Source organism: Podarcis liolepis (genome assembly GCF_965112155.1).
Source record: "Podarcis liolepis genome assembly, chromosome: 18".
Taxonomy (NCBI): Eukaryota; Metazoa; Chordata; class Lepidosauria; order Squamata; family Lacertidae; genus Podarcis; species Podarcis liolepis.
The window spans coordinates 5,440,443-5,450,058 of record NC_139572.1 but is presented as its reverse complement, the minus strand read 5'-3'; the positions used below and the strand labels follow the sequence as shown (position 1 = coordinate 5,450,058).

The 9,616-nt window shown below is 48.3% G+C and overlaps 1 long non-coding RNA gene across 1 annotated transcript; it reads right to left on the bottom strand.

Moving 5' to 3' along the window:
• Positions 1–3,530: 3,530 nt before the first annotated feature.
• On the bottom strand, positions 3,531–6,590 carry LOC310697615. Its single transcript, XR_014521100.1, has 2 exons — positions 4,529–6,590; positions 3,531–4,456 (listed from the first exon to the last, which is right to left on the bottom strand). It is a non-coding gene; the product is annotated as an uncharacterized lncRNA (long non-coding RNA).
• Positions 6,591–9,616: the final 3,026 nt, after the last annotated feature.

The window sequence follows — 9,616 nt, the reverse complement described above, 5'->3', positions numbered from 1 at the left end:
TTTTAAAAAAAAGAATGCACGTTGGAGGCATCCTCTTTTTAAGTTCGGGATAAAACTCGGCTGTCGTTTCTGCGCGGAACCTACGGACGTGAAAGCAACCTGGCCTGCAGGCGTCGCGAGGCTTGCCCCCCACCCCCCACCCCCCTTTGCCTCTTCCCGCTGCCTCTCACCCCAGGTCACATGGAGAGACGTTCCGATCAGATCAGGGCAGGCGTTGGTGCAGCCGACTTGCCCAGAGGACAGCCACCCTTGTTGGGGCCGGTGGAGTATTGTGGGGCGGGTTCTGTGTCCCGGGTGCAGCGGCGCCCCGGCCTGAACTTGCTCCTCTGCGCGTGGGACGATTTCCGAAACGTACTTGCGCCCGCTGACGGCGCCTGCCATCTCGCACTTGAGGCTTTCGATGTGGTGCTGGATCCGGTTCCCCAAACGAGAGCCTTGTTCCTTTTCCCCCTGTTTGATCTGCTTTAACTGTAAGGACTATGTTACTGTACGCTGTCCTGTCCTGTCATTCATATATATGTATATATGAATGACGTATACATATATATATATGTCATTTATATATATATATATAAGTGTAAGAAGGGCCTAGTTGGGTCTTAGGTCTCAAAAGGGGTTGTGTGGGGGTTTTGCGTGGGGGGGCATTGATATTTTGTTTCTGTTTCCGTTTCGTTTTTTAAAAGCAGTGGCAGATGGGGAGGGGGGGCGTAAAGTACAGCTTGACCTGTTTCTTCAACATACCTGTGGGCAGATATATATTTTTTTTGCATATGGAAACCAAGCAAATATCCTGAAGATCTCTCTCTTTTTTTTCTCCCTCCGTTCCCCAAAAGGGACCGATCTGTGTTGCTCTTTCTTCTTTTCCTTCTTTGCCATCAGTGTTCAAATAACCTTTTGCCAAAATGCGTTTACCGCCATTGCCCGTTTTGCGGAGAAGCGTTCCCCACCCACCCACACCCCCCGCTGGTTTCTGCGAAAGCAGTTGGCCCAGGGGTGGGGAAAGAGACGAACTAACTCTGAGAGTTTGTCTTTCTTTTAAAACACCTGCACGGTTTCGAAAACAAACTTTGGCAGGTGCTGGACAACACTAATTGGAATATCTGTCAGTATTCCTTGCTTGGCTAAGTTTTGGTGCAGGGGGTGTATCCGGTAGGGGGAGGACCCTGAAGTATGCAGAAACTCCCCACCCCCATATGCAAACACACACGGTTTTAGCATTTTGGAGGCGCAGCTTACCTTCCAAACCAGAGTCTTAAATCTTTTGCCAAATGTTACAGGACTACTGGTGGTGGTGGTGACGCTGTTTGTGTTGCGGCAGGTGGGATGGGGGGGTGGCCAGAAGATTTCGCTTTGAGCTCTCTTAGGAGTCCTAAAATGAGTGCTCGGGGGGGGGGGGCTTTGTGGCTTGTGTGTTGAGTCACGCTAGTTGTGTTGGGGAGGCGGTGTTTTTTAAACCTGCCAGTCTTAGTCTCTTCTGGGTTCCTTCCCCACTTCCCCCACCCCATGCAAAAGTTACAACTCTTATGTGGCAATAAGCTGATCTGCGTTAGGTCATGTTGACCCCGAATCCTGTTTTGAGCTTTCCTTTTTTAACTTCTTGTCCGCGTGGTCTTGTTTGTCTTTATAAAATGCCAACTTCCAGAGCTGCTCTGTTGCAATGACTCATCTGCTTCTCGTATCTGGCCAGTCGTTCTGAGCCTCAGAATCTGGGGAATTCCAGAGAAGACTCTGCTGTGCCAACAGAAAAGAAACTGAGAATAGTAGGAGAGCTTTCTGTGCATGTGGAGGTGCTTCCACTTTGGTGGGGGCGCTGCTAGTGGAGGGAGGGGGCTTGTGAGGCATGGGCGCCTAGTTCTTTCTCAAAATTCCCCAAGGGTTTCTGGGTGCCTAATGAATTGGGCTGAAAGGGGTTCCCAGTGTGGCAAAAATTTACTTCTACACCACTCTTTACCCAGGTGGGGGACCTACTCTTAAATAAAACACAGAACCAGTTCTTACCACATCTGGCAGGATGGAAGAGACTAAACAACTTTAAACGTAACCCTTACCTAGAGATGATTTGTGGTTAATGACTGGGGGACATATTTGAGGAAGCAAATTGACCTTGAGCAGTATCTGCTGGGGGGAAATGGAATTGGGGTTAAATGGAATTGAAGAGAGAATAATTTGGGATGGGATGCAATTTAACTGAATTAATTTATCTGGGGCTTGCCTCTAACTGGCTCGCCTCTAAATTTGTGTGTATACATATGTCTGAGCGTGTGTATGTATACGTATAGATATACACCCACACGCATTTGTGCCCCCGGTTTTGTTACAAGGGCCTTGCAGCACCCCTGGAGCTCAGCAACGCTGCCTTGCTGGGCTTGGGGTTAGCAGGCAACACGGATGCCGTGGATGAGGCCTGCTCCCAGCCGTGGGTACTGTGAGGCCTCCTCCTTTCCAAAGCAAAAACAGGCATTTGTGAACCCCCCGCACAGCTCTCTCCGGCTCCCGAAACACTCCGCTTTTGCCAGTATCCATTCATTCCAGATGTTGTTGTGTCTCTGCGTTTGGAAGTTGCCTTGAGAACAAAAGGAGCCCGAGGGGGGTGGCGGAGAAGCCTCTCCCCTCCGTGCTTCCTCCTAGATGTTGCCCCCCGCCAGGCAGCTGCGTTCTTGGGTGAGCGAGAAGAGGTGGGGGCTCTCTTTGGTCAGGGCAGCCTCGCCCGAAACTTAAGTATTAATCGCTCAGGGGGGGTGCGGAATGAACATTTGTAAGAAGCTGGGGAGGGTGTTTTCTTCCACTATTTAAAAATGTATTTTATAGGTTTTGTTTTTTAAAGAACGACCCCCACTTCCTCTCACCCCATTGGTGCCCCTTGTAGCTGTTTTGGTCACCAAAGGACTCCCTTGTGATCTGATTTCCCCCCCTTCCTTTTCTCCCCCAACCTCCTCTCCTACTCCTTTTTATTTCCAAAAGCCTTTGAGGCTTTACAGCTGGGACTGGAGCCCAAATGCCGGTTGCGCAGACTTGGGGTTTTATGATACTGGTGTTCCATCTTCCTCCTCCTCCTCCATTCCGTTGTAGATTCTTTCTCTTAGAATGGCTGCTGTGTTTGTGGGTCCATTGTGGTGTTCTTGTGTGTGTGTGTGTGTGTGTGTGTGTCTTGAGTGAGAGCGTCCATGGGTAGCTGTAACACAGATGGGGAGACTGGATGGTTTTACCTATCTCTGGCGTCTGAAAAATCGCCCCAAAGGGAAGCGTAGTGAGGAATGGGGGGGTCTTTCCAAAGGGGTGTCTTCTTTAGGATCTTTCTCTCTCTCCTCCCCCCCCCCCTCCTCTTTCGTTCCTTGAAACTGACAGCGCTTTAAGTCTGTTACCTGTCTTTCGGTTTTTGTATTAAAGGGCCTGTTTCGGGGAATGGTTAAAATGGATGGTGTTTTTGCTTGGGCAAACCCGATCTCTCTCTCTCTCCACCTAAATCTTCGTATTCCGCTTGTCCTCTTCATTTTGGCCCAATGGTGTTAAGTAGATGTGAGATGTTAGGAGTTTTAAAGCTGTGGGATGGGTGGGGAGGGGGAAGGAAGTGTTTTCAGTAGATGTGGAAATTTTAGAGACTTGAAATCTATTTCCCCCCTGTTTGTTTTGTTTTTAAGAGGAATTTGGGGGAAAGCAAAATATATGCAATGCTGCCACTTTAAAAAGAGTCTGGAATGAATTCTATACATCTCGGAGCACAAAACCCTACAGCTATAAGCATGGGCTCTTTCCGTTTTCCATTCAAATAATTATTATAGATACGTTTCAGTGTTAACAGCTGCACAGGACCTGATTCAGGCGTCTAAACGGCTCCTCCCCTGTGGCAGTGTTACAATCTGGAGGTTCTTAAGCCATCTGTGCGCTGCTAAGATTTAACGGGTAGGTCTGGGGCGATAAAGGGCTCTCTTTTAAAAGTAGAAATGCAACACTGTAGAGTGGCAACGTAAAGACTTGTTTCACGGGTCCACAAACCACTCTGAGGTTTTTACAATCCAGTGGTGTACACAGTTTTATGAAATAAATAAATACGCTTGGCAGCGCTGAGCACATGTATAATATTCTGACAAGTGTGGCACGGAAGAAAGCAGGCAGCCCCTACAGTCATGCGGAGCTTTGGAGGCGCTCAGATAATAGGAAATACCGTATTTTTTGCTCTATAGGATGCACCGGACAATAGGAGGGGAAGAACAGGGGGGGAAATTCTCCCCCTCTGCTCTGCGCCCCTTCAGCGAAGCGGTAGGAGAAACGGAGCCCCTTCCATTTCTCTTCCCGCTTCGCTGAAGGGGTGCTGCACAGAGAGGGAAAACTGTGCAGCGCCTCTCCAGCGAAGGCTGGAGAGCAAGAGGGAAGCACTTTGGGCTTCAGGCGGCTATCTGCAAGCCTTCAGAGCGCAGCGGGAACTCCTGCTGCGCTCCGAAGGCTTGTGGATAGCTGCCTGAAGCCCCCGGAGCGCAGCGGGAGTTCCCGCTGTGCTCCGGGGGCTTCAGGCGGCTTCAGCGAAAGCAACGCGAAGCCTCCGGAGCGCGGGGGGAGCTCTCCCTCTGCGCTTCGGAGACTTCGTGTTGCTATCACTGAAGCCAAGGAGTCTGCACTCGCTCCATAAGACGCACACACATTTCCCCTTAATTTTTGAAGGGGGAAAGTGTGCCTTATAGAGCGAAAAATACGGTAGATGAAGTTTGGCCTTTGAGACTCTCTGCCATGTCAGATGAGATCCCGGCCTTCTGTGATTTGAGGTGGGAGCAACCTGGCCTTATGTCGGGCCCCAGTAGCTGTGCCATTTCAGCTGGCTGCCTCCCAAGGCTAACTGATGAAATTGGTGGGCTGGTCTCGCAGCTTGGCTTCATCTACCAGAATGTTTTTTAAGCTTCTTTTTTGCCACTTAGCAAATAGGACTGAAAATGAAAATAGGAACAAACGGACGTTGCAATTCAGCCAGAGTGCAAGTTCTGCTTGAGCTGAGGAACGGTAGAAATGGAAGGAATGTTTTGTTTCTAGTGGGGAAAGCTCAGAGGGGGGACACCCTTTTTAACGCAACAAACGTTAATTTTAGCTACTGCTCAGAACAAATATTTCAAAAGTGTTTGGTTCCACCACCACCCCATTTCCCCCCAGACTTCCCCTTTTTAAATGTGCCAGGCAGAAGGAAAGATTTGTGCTCCAAATCCGTTTGGGTTTCCCCGCAGGCCTGGTGTCCATTCCTGGTACTCAGCAGAGATTTAGAGAGCTTCCATCTGCTGTACCCATGACTTACAGGAAGCATTTTAGCCACAAGAACCTTGGAACCAGCTGAGAGAGACGCAGCTGCTCCGTTACCCATTTCCGCTGCTCTGTCCTCTCCCCCCAGCTGTTGGGAAGAGATGAGGGTCTTGAGTTCATCGCTCAAAGTGGGACCCGTCTCCCAAAAAAAGTTCTGCCTTCCATGAAGTTTGCCCCCCCCACCCCCATGTTCTGTCCAAACAGCAAGCCAAAAGTCTGTTTCCACTTTGGTGATGTTTTTTGAAACACCGCTGCTACTTCGACAGGGGAGGTGCGCCCACCCATGGAAAGAAATAGGATTTTTAAAGTGTTTTTAATTATGGCCAGATCTGTGCTCCCCGAGCGCCATCGGAGGTGCTTCTGGTCTTCGAAGCATCCTAGGAAGATCTGTCCGTCGTGTTAAAAGTTGTGTGTCCACTGCCATTTCGTGCTAGAGCAGAACTGAGTTTGAAAGGTGCTGTCGGTTCCGGAATTAATCTTCCTGAGAATCTCAGGACTTTCCTTTTTTCCAAAAAAAGAGTTAAAATTGGCAAGATTCCAGTTTGTATTCTTACCAGTAGGTGGTGAGGGCTAGCTAAGGTTTCCTGTGGTTACGGGAGGGGCTTTTCATATCTCTTTGCCACTCCCCCTGATTAGCAATACCAGAAGAATATGCAAATTAATTAAGAAAAATTGCATATAATGTATACAGGTTGCAGTATTCAGATTCCCCCCTCCCTTTTTATTGTAAAGTACACATATCCCTAACCATGCTCCTTGAATAGTCATAACACATATCTAATTTTATTTGGCTGGGGGTGGGGGTGTCATGAGTGTGTAAAAGCCTTGAGAACAAACAAAAAAAAAAGATGTGGGAGTTTTGCACTCTTGAAGGAAGCGACGGAGTACTTGATCCTCTCGCTGGTGTGTAATTTTTTTAAGGCTGTCTTCTGCTGGAAGCAAAGGTATTAAATACCTGGTCTATGTACAGAGGATATTAAAAGTACTTTGGGGCTGGGGAGGGCGGGGAAGGGAATTTCTTTGGTCTGGTGTAATAAAGGAACCCTAGCCCATTATTCCGAAATGAAACCTGGAAAGGCGGGAGGGGTGGGGGTGGGGGAATGTTTGTAATAAGTTAAGGGATTGGGGGGTTTTTTTTGTCCTGACTTTTACGCCTTTTTTTTTGTTTTGTTAAATTTGTGAAATTTATGGAGGAGTTTTATAGGAAAAAGAAAACATGAAATAAAGGTGAGAGAGTCACAAGCGGCGGCATTTTTTGTGATGTTTCTCTTGATGGTCTCCATTTCCACCACCACCACCTAGAGCAGGGGTCAGCAAACTTTTTCAGCAGGGGGCCGGTCCACTGTCCCTCAGACCTTGTGGGGGGCCGGACTATATTTTGAAGGGGGGGAATGAACGAATTCCTATGCCCCACAAATAACCCAGAGATGCAAGCACACATTCTACTCATGTAAAAACACGCTGATTCCCGGACCGTCCGCGGGCCAGATTTAGAAGGCGATTGGGCCGGATCTGGCCCCCAGGCCTTAGTTTGCCTACCCGTGACCTAGAGCTTCAGCTGGAGCCTGTTTCCTTTGGACTCTACTTCCCCCCATCTCTTCCTGTGTGTTCCAAATTTCTTGGAGTACATTTTTCTTAGAAATGTTGTGAAGGTGGCCACCTCTGAAAAATCTGCCACCATCCTTTCTCTCTCCCACTCTCTACACAAACACACACGCAGCCCCGGAACAATGCTAGTAGGTCTGTCGCATTGTGGAGGATGCAAAACCTGAAAAGGGGTGGGGGGAACTGTGCTTCTCGCCTCTGCTAACAACATCCCATAACTTGGAACGGAAGGCAGCCATCTTGGTTGTGTGAGAAATGGGTCCTAAAGAGAGCCCAGGCAGAACGTACAGTAGCTGGCGCTCAAGAAGAGTTTGGATTTGATATCCCGCCTTTCACTCCCCTTCAGGAGTCTCAAAGCGGCTAACATTCTCCTTTCCCTTCCTCCCCCACAACAAACACTCTGTGAGGTGAGTGGGGCTGAGAGACTTCAGAGAAGTGTGACTGGCCCAAGGTCACCCAGCAGCTGCATGTGGAGGAGCGGAGACGTGAACCCGGTTCCCCAGATTACGAGACTACCGCTCTTAACCACTACACCACACTGGCTCTCTCAAGCAATGGTTTCTCGCCCACATAAAGGTAAAGGTACCCCTGCCCATACGGGCCAGTCGTGTCCAACTCTAGGGTTGTGCGCCCATCTCACTTAAGAGGCCGGGGGCCAGCGCTGTCCGGAGACACTTCCGGGTCACGTGGCCAGCGTGACGAAGCTGCTCTGGCGAGCCAGCAGCAGCGCAGCACACGGAAACGCCGTTTACCTTCCCGCTATAACACACACACAGAGAGAGATTGTGCCTTTTAAGTTATGAGCATGACAAACTCCATGAACAATCGGAGAACAATCGGGCGGCAGGATTCAATGGGGCAGCAGATTTTATTTATTTTTATTAAACTTGTATACCGCCCTATACTCGTAGATTTCAGGGCAGTTCACACACACAAAAATCACAGAAAAATCAAGTTGCAGAACAGTTTGTGGGAATATTCTCCCCAAATTTCCCAACTGTTTTTTTTTTTAATCGTGAGATACAATTGCCTTGAAGTTTCAAAATGAAGGTGGAAAATAAAATAAACCTCCAGCAAGTCTTAATGGTTTATAAACTGGTAACGTTCTGGCTAAATTTAGCCTTTCCTGAAAGGCTGTCCAAATATTACTCATAAATGATAAAATCCCAATCTCCCACCCACCCACCTGGTTGGGGCTTGAACAAACATCATCAATGTCATACATTTTTATTTTTTTTTTGTATTTTTATTTTTATTTTTCAAACGTTTTCACTATAATCTACACATTGTTCCACGAGTTGACTCCCCACCCCAACTTCCAAAGTGTTTCTGCTCAAACCTTTTCTCGTTTAATACACATTTAAAGCACACTGGGCTCCCCCCCCCCAAAGAATCTTGGCTATTTTAGTTTGCGGAAGATGCTGGGAATTGTAGCTCCGTGAGGGATAAACAGTTCTCGAGACGAGGACGAAAACCATGTTCTTTGAAACTGTTATATGTGCAATGTGGATGCAATTGCCCACAGCTGTGAGACCTGGGCCATAATAATAATAATAATAATTTTTATTTATACCCCGCCCTCCCCAGCCAAGGCCGGGCTCAGAGCGGCTTACAAGCAATAATAAAAACAAGTTGAATGATTACAACTTAAAAAACAAAATTAAAATACAACATTAAAATATTGAAATATTAAAATGTAGCCTCATCGCAGGAGGAGAAAGGAAAAGGAAAAAAGAAAGAGTGGGAGGGAATCAAATTGGCTCCAAGTCAAAGGCCAGGCGGAACAACTCTGTCTTACAGGCCCTGCGGAAAGAAATCAGATCCTGCAGGGCCCTGGTCTCATGAGACAGAGCGTTCCACCGGGCCAGAGCCAGTGTTGAAAAGACCCTGGCTCTGGTTGAAGCTAATTTGACTTCCTTAGGGCCCGGGACCACTAGGGTGTTGCTATTTATGGACCTTGAGGCTCTCCGTGGGGCATACCGGGAGAGGCGGTCCCGTAGGTACGAGGGTCCTAGGCCATGAAGGGCTTTAAAGGTCAAAACCAGCACCTTAAATCTGACCCTGTACTCCACTGGGAGCCAATGCAGCTTGAAAAGCACTGGGTGAATATGCTCCCATGGCAGAGACCCCGTGAGGAGCCTCGCCGCGGCATTCTGCACCCGCTGGAGTTTCTGGGACAGCTTCAAGGGCAGCCCCACATAGGGCGAATTACAGTAGTCAAGCCTGGAGGTGACCGTCGCATGGATCACAGAAGAGTTTGGACAGGAAGACCAAAACAATCAGCCAGGCAACCTTCAGTGGAGATTTCCTCATCTTCTACAGTCTGCTGGCGATTCCCAGAAGCCTGCCTGGCTAAGGCAATGAGCCACAAGGGGCTTTGTGGGTGTTTTGCTCTAACTAATCCACAAAGTAGCCTGTTAATAATGATAGCCAAAGTCTGTACTCTGCTCTTTAAAACAGCAACATTGTTAAATATTTTTAAATAACAATTGCAAAATGGTTTGGTGTTTTTTTTTAATAATAAACCATTTAGTAAGGGCTTTGTTTTTTAAGGGAGGCAGGTGGCGCTGTGGGTTAAACCACAGAGCCTAGGACTTGCCGATCAGAAGGTCAGCAGTTCGAATCCCCGTGACGGGGTGAGCTCCTGTTGTTCGGTTCCAGCTCCTGCCAACCTAGCAGTTCAAAAGCACGCCAAGTGCAAGTAGATAAATAGGTACCACTCCAGCGGGAA